This window comes from Delphinapterus leucas, chromosome 18 (genome assembly GCF_059928025.1).
Source record: "Delphinapterus leucas isolate spDelLeu-1000000601 "Yukka" chromosome 18, BTC_Dleu_Yukka2, whole genome shotgun sequence".
Lineage (NCBI taxonomy): Eukaryota > Metazoa > Chordata > Mammalia > Artiodactyla > Monodontidae > Delphinapterus > Delphinapterus leucas.
In genome coordinates, this window is record NC_143146.1 from 40333419 (window position 1) to 40345725 (window position 12307).

The window sequence follows — 12307 nt, forward strand, 5'->3', positions numbered from 1 at the left end:
ACTGAATATCTCATTTCCTGTATATATTCTTCTGAGAAAACAATGCTGTAAACAACCACAATGATAATAACCTAATGGTGTGTTATATGAGGTAACATAATAAATTCAGTGAGCATTGAAGGGGCCATTTGAGTTCATATTGTTCTCCAATGAGTAGCCACACACCCTCCCCCTGAATTCTGAGTCAGTCTTAAAGTTTCTTAACTTTTAAGCAGATCTGAGTGCTGCTTATCTGTGCAAGGCAAGGTAACTTGTGCTTCTATACTTGCTCCCTACTTGAGATACTCATTATCAGCCTCTGCTTTCCTGCTAGTGTATGTCAGAGAGTCTTAGTGATCAGCAACTATGGGCTGGGGCCCCTAGAATAAACTTCCTCCCATTTTTTAATAACCATAGAAATTGTATACTTATTAGAAGCCCCTCCATTCTACAGGTCCACAGTCTCTTAATTGCTTTGTCTGTAGTTTTGGTACATGCATAATAAATAGGGAACTCAAGAAATTGATGCTCCTATTAGTTTTATTCTGAAGTAGCCATTAACCACAACTAAAGTATAAATATATAAATCATAATAAGTGTTCCATAATGGAGGTCATAAAATCTACTACATAAAATAGCTTCATATAAATATACTGACATATATCAGCAGCCAAAATGCTAAACTTCAAGCTGGAAAAATATTACAATAGGGACAAGATATTTTAAATCATCACCAAAAAAAACAGTGCCACATTCATTTACTGAAGGTCAAAAATGTGAATGAGAAAATGATTGTCATAAGAAATATAGACCAGTGGTGGCAAAATGAATTCTCTATGCAGAAAATTTAGCCGTGAACCTGGACATTTGATATCATGGTGTGATGTGGAGGTAGGAGGTAAGAGAAAGTTATCAATCAACAATGTTGTTATACTAAAAAACATGGTAACAGGTGGACTGATTTGTTTATGCCCATCTTTTTCCAAAAATGTTTTCAGTATCTTGACTGTTAAATAGTAAACCAAAATAGTGCCTGGCACACACATATTGGAATATCTCAAATATTTGAAGAGAAAAAGGTTAGAAGAAAGAAAAATGACAAAGGTAGGATTTATTTTAGCTCTGACAAAATTATTATTCTTAACTATTAACTTACACAAAAAAAAGATCTTTAAAGGGTCCTCATTGAAGTACAGTAAATGAATTGGTCCTGGAGGTAATTTACTTATTTATTTATTTTTAAATTTTTATTGAAGGACAGTTGATTTACAATGTTGTGTTAGTTTCAGGTGTACAGCCAAGTGAATCAGTTGTACATATACATATATCTACTCTTTTTATTTTTTAAGATTCTTTTCCTACATAGGCCATAACAGAGTATTGAGTAGAGTTCCCTGAGCTATACAGCAGGTTCTTATTAGTTATCTATTTTATATATAGTAGTGTGTATATTTCAGTCCCAACTATAAGTAATTTTTTAATATTTCCAGAGTCAAAATTAGATCTAAACCACAAAAAGATTTTTGAAGATGTTCAAATATCTTTCTTGAAAATGAAAATATCTTTGAATTCTCAAGTTTCCAGGATCAATAGGATCTATACATCTCTAAAGACTATGTGTAGCCTAATCTTCCTTTGAGATTACATACTAACTGAAAACATCTTTGTTAGGATATTTCTTTCATTTTTCTAGAATTATTGGTATACATGCTTTTATTTCTTACTACATACCTTTCTTACCAGGTTACTTGAGGCCTGGATGCAGTGTAATTTTCATTTTTCTGTCCTCAATACCTACCATTCTGTTTCACATCTGGGAGATAATAAATAAAATGCTGCTTAAACAAGTATATGCCTGATATCACCATAATGCATGTGTGGAAAAGGTCATTAAAACTTGCATAAGTGTTAAATATTGTCAAATACTAAGGCATACAGGGCAGTAGTGGTGAGAAATGACTGCTAATCAGTATAGGCTTCTTTTGGGGGTAATGAAAATATTGTAAAATTGAGAGTGTTGATGATTGCACAGCTTTGTGAATCTATTAAAAACCAGGGAAATGTACACTCTAAATGAGTGAACATTATAGTATGCAAATGATATCTCAATAAACCTGTTAAAAATACAATGAGCTCCATAATCACCATGTCAATTTTGATAATTTTTCTCCTATATATTCACGCTGATGTTGAAAATAATTGAGAAGAATCAGAACAGAAGAGGACGTGAGTGGAAATGGAAGAGAATTACAGAGGGTGGAAGTTTTCTCAGTTAATAGTCAGAGTTCTGATTACAGTGGTGGTCAGTAAATGTGACCGCCTGGCTGCAGCCTTGCCGAGCTTTATTTCTGTAGATATTCCTACATTTAGAGGCCCTGGCACACAAATAGTGGAATATCTCAAATATTTGAAGAGAAAAAGGTTAGAAGAAAGAAAAATGACAAAGGTAGGATTTATTTATGCTAAGGAGATGAGGCACATTTTTCAAAATCTAAATAGGATCTAAATCTAAAAATTCATTTATCTAAATAAATAAATTTATTTATTTTAAATTCTTCATTTAAACACCTGTATTCCCATTTTTAAAAATGCTATGAGAGTTACTAAAGATTATCATGAAAAAAGTTATGCTTCCCCTTTGATGCAAATAGAAACCATAAAGTCATAATTTTTGAATTCCAGACAATGAAAATTTATAAATAGATTATGATTTAGCTTTCTAAAACAGATTTCAAAAAGCAAATCAAAGTCCTAAGACTTTGTGGTCACTGGCAAGTCAGTATCATTCCATGGATGGGATAAAATAATCACCAAGATAGCAAGCATGATTATTAAGCCAGGCCATATTTTGCTATGTGAAGGTTTCCTGCAATACTGTTTGGAGAATAATAATGAGATTGATATTAAACACACCATCTATTGTGGGTTTTCTCTGTCAAAGAAGATGCACAACAAAAGTGAATTCCCTGAAGTATGATGTTATCAGAGATGCTTTTAATTTTAGCATTTATTCCTACTCCTCAGGACGACAGACTTACACTGGAAAGAAATGGGCAGATAAACGGCTGGTAAAAGGAAATACATGACTTCAAACTTAAAAAAAAAAGTTTTCCTTTGGAAACCTCATCATTTAATTACACTAAGATTTCCTCAAAAGATTCAGATTTCATCCACTGAAATTGAATTATAATCCATGTGGGCTCAAGAAGTGAAGTGTGCCAGGTGCTGCTATGAAAACTAGCTGGTCAATGGCAGTCCCACAGTTTTTCTTCAGCTTCTTTGTGGTTTCAAATGCCTACTCCTTGAGGCTCTGCCTCAGAGATCTACATAATAATACAAAATTTACGTCATCCACCAGTCATCCTATTTAGATCTTGAAAAATGTGCCTCATCTCCTTAGCATAATAACTATTCATATGGATATGCAACACATGATCAGCTAATTCATTTCTCTTCACGCCCTCTTTCAGTCAGCCTCAAACTTAAATCTTCCTCTTGAATGCCGGGGAGAATCCTGCACTCCGTCAAGTCATTCTGGGTAATGTGTTGAGACCAAAGTGTGTATCATTACACACCTAACCTACCATAATGAAATAAAAAAAAAAAAAAATGGTGCTCTTCTTTTTAAAAAGAAGTACAAAAAATTGTATTCTGCTCGCTTTTTTAAAACTAATAATTTTGGCTTACCTTTACAATTTCACACTGTTATATGCCATATGAGAAGATAAGATTATTTCCTTATTTAGATGGCACCTATTCTAAGAACAATCTGGATAAATTAAAATGTCATTATGCAATTTCAATGATCATCTTATTTCACTCATCTCAAGAAACTATTCATCTCATACTAAGGATAAAATATTAACTAGTTGATAATTGCTAGTTCTACATAGCCTTTTTCTTTGAATATTTCTTAATAAAAACTAACAGAAATCCCTTTATGATATTTACTGCAAGTGTTTAAAACTGTATTTTATAAACATTTCTAATACTGATAGTACTATTAAGTTCAGTGACCCGCAAAACTACTCTTCTGTGATCAAAACTACCTAGGTAGTGCATAGGCATAAATAGCCAACCAGATTTATTTATATATTTATTATATTATTATTTTTTTTTGCAGTACGTGGGCCTCTCACTGTTGTGGCCTCTCCCGTTGCGGAACACAGGCTCTGGACGCGCAGGCTCAGCGGCCATGGCTCACGGGCCTAGCCACTCTGCTGCATGTGGGATCTTCCTGGACCTGGACCGGGGCACGGACCCGTGGCCCCTGCATCGGCAGGCGGACTCTCAACCGCTGCGCCACCAGGGAAGCCCAACAACCAGATTTAGAATCATAAATTGATTGCCGTCTCTAAGCCCTAGTTCACCGCTAGTGGGATCCATTATAAAAATCTCTTTCTAAGTAGTAGAAGAAATTCACAAGAGCTGAAGCAAGATTTTGGTTCTATCTTAATACTCTTCTGAGGACAAGGATCTTCCATCAATTCTTGTTAATATTTATTTACATCTCCCAAACCCTCTTTGTGTTTCAGGTGTAAATCCTCTATTTACTCTCCACCCAAATGCCTGGGATTACCTCTCATCTAGTTTAGATCCCTCTTTTTATCTGGACACCAACACCAAGCTTAGTGTTCTACAGCCCTAGTTTCCATTATGTTGGACTACCTTATTTTTTTGAAAATTTGACTTTCTTTCCTTGAGTCTCATTTGTGTTTTCCACTAAACAAGATCCATACATGGGCTTAAGAATGTTCTTGAAATTGTATGCAAAATTGTGAATACGTGAATGTATACTTTTCCTGTAGTGGTTCATTTTGGTGTCACAAACCACTGACAATCTGATTAAAGAAATAAATATCCTCTTCAGAAAAATAAATGCATATGTGTACCTGCATATGACATTTTGATCATTTTTATTTACTTAATAGTAATTTTTTACCACCAGATTACCTACTCAATATTTAGGATTAAACCTTTTCAAAAGAATTTATCATACCATGCTCTATTTAATCATTTTATCTGTCCAGAAAGAAGCTATGCCAAATAGGTAGAAAATACTTCATGGAAAAGCCTAGGAAACTACTTTGCAAAGCACCTCAATAAAACATATATTCAACAGGGCTGTTTCTGAGTACAGAACAGATCATGATTTCTAGACTCTCATGAAAACCCACAAATCCTAGATTACAACTAAATATTTCTGGTCCAAACAGCCTAGGCATTTCCATTTTGACTAGCAGGAAATTTTAAAGTTACCGAATTATTGACCAAAGTAGAAAATCATTAGATATTATTACCATGCAATCCTTAAATGAGTGATTTGTTTAAAAGTTTGAGTTACTTCAGGCTCAAATGATTCATTGTATTGTTATAATAATCATTTTAACACCTAAATGTCATGTATCAATAGATCATCTCTAATTCCACACAAACATCATGAATATTTTTCAGAATTATCTTCATCACATTAAAAGTTATTTAAAAAGTACCATTAAATTCATTTCAAACAGCATTTATTTACCTCCAAATGTGTATAAGTCATGGTAGTTGATAGATGGGGGAACAGAATACTGTCTTTTTCCCCTACAAGCTCATAACTGAAGAAAGATGAAATTTCATAAATGCTAAAAATGGTAATGTCTATCTTAAGAATATGGGGGAAAAGGTTTAATTCCAAGTAGAAATAAGCTAAGAACATTTCAAAGAAAAGGTGGTATTTAAGTTAAAGATACATAAAACTCTGTTATGTAAGGAAAAGTGGTAAGGTCATCCCAGTTAGAGGAAATAGTTTATACAAAGGAACATAATTAGGAAAGCACGTGAATTGTGAAATTAGTAGTTTTGGGGAACTGGAATATAGGGGTGTATGGTCTAAAAGTATTATATAATATGAAACAAAGAAGCAAAATAAATTGTCTTTGAACTGTGTCAAGTTTTGATTATCAGTGAGAATTTGAAACCAGTTAGGTAGTTTTCTATTATAACTAGTAGTTTTATATCCCTTTTATAAATAGTAAATGAAAACAATGAAAATTAATTGAAACTGCATCTCCTCTTCTATATACTTAACAGATTCTTATTCCCCCATTCCTGAGAGAACTTCCTGAATAAGTTAGATTCAACAAGGTTGCTTCTTGCCTTATCAATGCTTTAAAATAAAATGAGTTACTTTAAAGAGTATTTTATCTACTCATTGAAGAACTTAAAAATATATTTTTGAATCAAATCATTTAAAATATTCCCTATTATTCATTATTTTATCTTAATAAATAATTTATAAAAATAAAGAGCTAGTGATACTGGCACTAAGGAGGGAACTTGAAGATGACCTCACACATTCTATTAGAAGACCTCAGAAGGGGCCTGTCATACCACTGACCCTTTTTTGGTTTTAAAGGACTAACAGTTACCTTGAACTATACTGTGGGGAGTAGAGTGAACAAATGATCTTAGTACCTGATCTTAGTACCAACAAATTCAGTTTCAATTTTGACCAAAGACAAAGAGACTAAAAGAAGTCATCGGTTCTTTTGTGGCCAACACTGTGTTTCAAGTTGAGACCATTAAATGAGTAATTTACCTTGGGTCAACTCTTTTGGGTTAGCACACTAAACTTTGTGATACAATCTTTCTCCATTTCAAACCACATCAAACATAGATCTTTCAGTACAAAGTTCTATCTATGGGATAAGAGCAAAAGAAAGCATTCACATCTTAGTGTCAGTTCATACACTTGTTAAATATACCAGAGATAATGCATTGATGACTTTATTTAGATTCTCTAATGGAGTCAGAGAACAATAAACATAAATTAACCAGAGTAGGAAAAATATTAGCATAATGACAGATTAGACCTTAGGCAGACTAATGATATCATATTTGAAAAAAATGAAAACTATCAGAGAACCAAAGTAATAATATATAATAGCCACAAAAAAAATCATATTAGTTAAAATGCTGAGATTAAAATTTCAGACTTTTTTAAAACTCTCCTTTTCAATTCAAGCAAGTAATCACTGTGACATTGTATACATTTCTAATGAAAACAGATCTACATGTGCAGCCTTTGCTGTGAGTCATCTGACAGATCAGTTGGGGTCCATGCTAAGCTGGGAGACTGGAATGGTTGTGGCTGTCATCCTCCAGGAGGCTAGCCCAGGTTTCTTTGCATGGAAGTCTCAGGGTCCCCAGCAGCAAAACAGAGAAAACCCCAATTTGCCACCTTTTTATGGGAAGAGCTACAAACAGTGTGGCTTTGAAAAAAAATCTATCTTAAAATTATTACATAATATGCTCAGGGCTAGAAATTTTATATGGCAAATCCGGAAATAAATTCAAAGTTCCTGGTTAACATAATCTGTTATTTCCAAAAACAGATTGGAAAAAAATCTCATTATATTATCAACATTTTTAAAAGTAAACAGATTGTATTGATTGAACCATATCAGTATTAATTTCCTAACCATATAAATAAATGTTATTAGTTGAAAAATTGAAAATAAATGTATTATTGCTCATTACCTAGTATAAATCAAGATATATTACATACAAACAACAAACAAAATGAGCAATAAATTAAATTTAAAAAATGATTTTAGACATCATCTACACTGACTACCAACTTTTGAGCTATTCTTTAAAGAAAATCCAAAAGTAATGTTGAGTTAGCACTCTGAAGGTAAACCCACCTCAGTAAGCCTGACATTTATGTAACTGATAGCATCACTGCACACTTCCAGCTGAGTGAATATTGATGTCTTCTCCCAGAGTTCTGAATCCCAGGGTATTTCTCAGAATTGGGAAATGGATGGCCTAGTGCTATGTGAAAGTAGCTGCCTGAAAATACAATCCTGTGTGTGTATGTGGTGTTCAGGTTTCTAATATAGTCAGAGACAAAGTTCCTGAATTATATCTTAAATGATCCCTTCTCCAGTGAAAGCATATTGCAGCATTGCAGCAGAAGTGAACTTGCAATATCATTTAAAAAAAGGTCTTGGAGATTTTTATATCATGCATAAAACTAACTTTCAAACCAAATAAAACACTGCCAAAACAATCAAGAATGCTGAAGAGTTGGAGTATAATATTCTTTAATTTTTATCTTTAGTGGCCCTCATGTTTTTGGTTGAATGACACTGAGCTATCCACTCACCTCTGAGACCTCTCTCCCTTCCCATCCCCTCCCCTCCTCTTCCCCTCCTCTACCCTCTCTCACAACTATCTTGTTCTTTCATACTCTGGGATACTGAGCAAAACGAGGAAAGAAATGGTCACAACCTCTTCACTTTTTTTACAATAACTTTGTTAAAAAAAATCATTTCTTGCTTGACAGAATTTCCCTATGGCATTGGGCCACCTTCACATAGCCATCTATAATTTTTCTTCTGTTTGAAACAATCTCCCACATGCCATTCTTGTTAATGACTGAGATACCCCCTGATGGTGCTTAACATTTAATAGTGCTGGAGCTCCACATTTGCCCAAACAACCTTTTCCATTTACCTTACCTCAAAGGCCTTCTAATTTTTCTTCAGAGACAGAAATCCTTTAAGTCCATTGTATCCTTAGGCTACAAATTTACTGAGATTTAGGTTTCCAATAAGAGTGTTGAGATGAATGTCACCATCTCATTTATGAATCAATTTTTGCCCATCGGCTTTTTATTGTTATTACTTTTTATTTTATTTTGCAGTCAAAGGAGAGAACCTCTATTATGTGTGTGTGGGGGTGTGTCTACATACTCACATGTTTCATATGTTTACTAAACTGTTGAAAATTTAAAGAAAATGAAAGTCTATGCATATGAAAATTTCTAATTAAGCTCCTTGCCCTAAAATCTATCACGCCTTGTCCTTCGTTTCTATATTCACAAGAGAAAGATATACAGGATAAAATTCCTGAGGATTGTATTTAAAACTGATTAAACAAGTTCTTTCCTTGAATATAATTCATGGAAACTCAATACAGCTGACAGCATAATATATTTTATATAATTGTATGATTTGGGGTTCTAATGCAGACAGTACCTTGAAATGATGAAATAACAGAGAAAACTCCTATTTTTTCCAGGGAAATTACAAATCTATTGTTATAAGAACATTTTTTTTTTAACTTTCCATTGTTTCACAAAGAAAGAACAGGAACAAAGATTTATTTTAAATTACTTAATAATGAATACTTCTGAAAGGTTTCCCATACTTCTTTTTTGCTTTAGTTCTTTTTTAATGTGGATGTTATATTAAATGTTCACTTTTACCTAAATCAAGCAATGGTGCTGTAGTGGTTGGCTATCGCATACCAGTTCCAAAAAAGGCTTGAATATGTCTTAATTTTTTTTTCCTTGTGGTACGCGGGCCTCTCACTGCCGTGGCCTCTCCCATTGTGGAGCACAGGCTCTGGACGCGCAAGCTCAGCGGCCATGGCTCACGGGCCCAGCCACTCCATGGCATGTGGGATCTTCCCGGACCGGGGCACGAACCTGTGGCCCCTGCATCGGCAGGCGGACTCTCAACCACTGTGCCACCAGGGAAGCCCTGCCTTAATCTTTAAACCCAAGTAATTGAAGATTTACTGCATGACTTTAAACATAAAGATATAGTATGTATGTATCTACCTTTCTTCTAAATCTTACTGACATTTACAGATTAGGTAGAACCAGTATACTTGAAATAAAGCAATAAACTGACAAGTTCTGTCGATTATAACAAAATTGTAGGGTGAACTCACAAATGTTAAAAGATTAATTTTAAAGTAGCTGTATGGGATAGTCATGTAAGGATGGCATGATTGGAGAGGTAGTGTTCGACTGATCCTTAGGAGCTCAAAGATCCCTTGGGAAGTGGTCCTCATTATGATGTGGTGCTGGGGTGGTTCTGAGGACGACAACAGGCTGGGCTCATTTTCGTTTCTCCTGTCTTCAACTACAGCAGCTGATTTATATTACAAGTCATTCTGCACATGATTGAAAAGTTTTATAATTGAAGAAATTAAAAGTTTGAGAATATATATTATAGTCAAATTGAATAACCTTACATCTGGGGAGATTATGTGACTTCAGTAATTTCACACAGCTATTTAAGAAAGCAGAATCAAATATATTATGTCGTGTCAAGAAATGATTGGCATGCCTTACAGACCAGTTAAAAGCAAAGTTTTATTGATTTTGTCCATATAAAAATGCCCAATCAAATGGGAAAGATAGGGAGAACCCTAAAAGAAAAATAAATTACCAATCATTTTTTAGAGGTGCTATGTAAATTTGTTTTGTTGCTTAAGGTTTCTTATTTTTTATAAATTTATATAAGTTTATATTATTCAAACCAACCAACAAAATTGATTACACTTGTATTCCATAGTGATTATTTAAACAACATGTGAAAAATGTTCAAATTTGAGGGCTTAGATAAGAAATTCCTGAATTTTAAAAAAGTTAATATGATATTATCGCTAACCAATTTTCCAAAGATATACTTAAGAAAACATTAATGAAAAAGCATTTAGAAGTCCTAAAGACCTCTTGCCCCCAAAACTCCTAAGCATGGACTTTTTTAAACCACAAAACTTCTAAATGTACAAAAATTAAAAATAATCACACAGCTATTTTAAGCCTCTTATTATCCTTGTTCTAAATATTGGAGAGAGGTGATGCATGTAAGCAATCCAGCTTCCAGTACCATGAAATATCTGTGTAGAGAGCAAGAGAAGAAAACAAACAAAAAATATTCTCTTGAACTTACTTTTAAAAAGTTAATATAATAAACATGAGACAAAGTCTTTTTCAGGGTTATCTAAATTCATGTTAATCATGCACTGGTTGACTATTTAACCAAGTGAAAATTAGATTCAGAGTATGAAATAATAAAGCTCTGGGGACAACAAATACACACACTGTTTAGCAGAGAATGAGGATCCCTTTAAGGAAATCTAAATCTAATCTGCCTCTACCATTTTCAGAAAATTACTGGAATTGTCAATTGAAATACACAACTATTCAGTGAAAGCTGTTCTCAGTGTTTGATTTTGTTATTTGCTGCACAGCCATAGTTTAGGTTGAAAACGCTCTTTCTTAAAATTTACTTTTCCCACTCACACTTAACAGTGCCAAAGCTAAATCTAAAAGTGGAAGTATACTTCATTGTCAATCTCTCTAGAATAAAATATTATATCTCCTTTACAAATACCTCTATATTTTGATTTATGTCCTTTTATTTATTTATTATTTTTCATTAAATATAATAAAATGTATAATTTAATGTAAGGTTATATATATATATATATATATATATTTTTTTTTAAATAGTATCCAAATTAATCCCAAAATATGTATTGGGTTCTATCAAACCATGATTTTAAAAAATTCAAAATTACATTAACACTACAGGCAATTTTATATTTGATATTAAAAATAATGTGTACCGGGCTTCCCTGGTGGCGCAGTGGTTGAGAGTCCACCTGCCGATGCATGGGACACGGGTTCGTGTCCCGGTCTGGGAAGATCCCACATGCCGCGGAGCGGCTGGGCCCGTGAGCCATGGCCACTGAGCCTGCGCGTCCGGAGCCTGTGCTCCACAACGAGAGAGGTCACAGCAGTGAGAGGCCCGTGTACCGTGCAAAAAAACAAATAATAATAAAAATAAATAAATAAATAATAATAATAATGTGTACCTTAGTTGCTCTTTATCATCTCAGATTATAAGTTAATGTCAATCTATGATAATCAAACAAAAACTTGTTTTCTACATTTATTTCAGGTAAAATATTCTATAGAAGTGTTGTATTAATGTCCCACAGGAGGCACTGTCATCAATCCATCATTCATTTATCTGTTCCCTAATTTATGATATTAGACTTTGTTTTTTTGTACTTAAAATAAGGCCACTGTCATATGTTGGTTTATCTGGAATATCATATACTTTATGTAGCTCTTGGCATGGCAATATTTTGTAGTAACATATTTGGCCTAAAATATTTTTCTTGTTTAAATCAAGATTTTTCTAATATGCATTTACCTTAAGATGAGTTATGTTAAAAGAAATTGTATTATGAAAATTAAGCCAATATGAGTTGAAATTTTACCCACAGGTAGTAACCATCCTAAAAGAAAAACAAAAAGCAAAAATCTCACTTTTGGAGTCTTGTCAAGTAGTTTGATCTATGACAATACAGAAAGAAGCCAAATTAAACAGAAATCAATTAGCATGTAACAAGAAATGATTAACTATCATCATTTAAGCTTCAAGGGAAGAAGAGCTGATGCAGACAGAATTACAATAGGCCTAGAACATATTTTAATTTTTAATTATCTAACAACAATGAATTTTGAATA